At 47.9% G+C, this 961-nt stretch overlaps 1 protein-coding gene across 1 annotated transcript in view; it reads right to left on the bottom strand.

Moving 5' to 3' along the window:
* The window catches only part of LOC104165738 (dual specificity mitogen-activated protein kinase kinase 4-like), a gene marked incomplete at its 5' end in the record, with an annotated part of 6910 nt that overhangs the window by 2935 nt on the left and 3014 nt on the right, over positions 1-961 (bottom strand). The window lies entirely within an intron of this gene.

Here is a 961-nt window from a genome sequence, read left to right as displayed (position 1 = left end):
CCGCCAGCCGCTGCCCTGGGAAGAGAAAGGGCGGATGTAGCATCTTTTCCAAACGAGAGGAGTTAAGCCTAATTCCCAACAGCTGCACTTCCATCCCCACAGGCTCTGGCTGGACATTTCTGAAGCTCCAGCACTACTACACTATAGCCTCAAACTATTTGGAGAAGCAGAGGGTAACCAATGCTGCACGCCTGGGGCTTCTCTGTCCTGTGACCTGCTTGCATTGCTGCACAGGGGCAGAGAGGGCAGGAAATCCCGTGGCTGCTGCACAAACATCCTCGCTTCAGGCTTTTGCTACCCAACAGCAACTCATTTTCTGACCTCAGCAAGTCTGGGCGTTAGAATATGCTCCTCGCAAGGCTTTTAAGGCAATGAGTCAGAACTTCATCTCAGAGACCGAGTTTTGATCCGAAATTTCCATGCATGCTTTCATAAAGCAGTCCTAGAAATCTGTCACTTCTTTTCCAGCTCGATGTGAAGCTGCGTGTCTGGAGTGGCCATTTGCAGCACGAGGTGCAGCACAGCTCCTTTGCAGGAACATCTGATCTCCTCCCCAGGCACACCGGACCTCACGGTTAGCTCGGCAGCTGCCAGCATGAGGCTCCCAAAAGCCAGACACAGAGCTCGGATATTCTGCAAACTCTTTTTTTGAACCGCTATAAGCATTTCCAGGAGGAGTGTGACTTCAGATAAGCACCTAACACAGGGAGGTGGGCTGAAGGGGAAAAATGTTCCACCTAGGCATTCAAAGTGCTGTTGAGATCCAAAGTAAATTGAAAAAAAACCAAACAAACAAACAAAAAAACCCCAAAAAACCCAGAAACTTTTTCACAGTATTGAAAATATCCTTTCCTCACTGACCTATCATAGCGAACAGGCAGCAACACTACGGGACTCTCTTTCAGCATTTTCCCTGACTCTTGAATACAGAAAAATAGAAAATTATTAGAGTCACATTTGT

The sequence above is a fragment of the Cariama cristata genome, unplaced genomic scaffold (assembly GCF_000690535.1).
Source record: "Cariama cristata isolate BGI_N322 unplaced genomic scaffold, ASM69053v1 scaffold32738, whole genome shotgun sequence".
Lineage (NCBI taxonomy): Eukaryota > Metazoa > Chordata > Aves > Cariamiformes > Cariamidae > Cariama > Cariama cristata.
The sequence above is the reverse complement of the archived record's forward strand: the minus strand, read 5'-3'. Positions and strand labels throughout refer to the sequence as shown.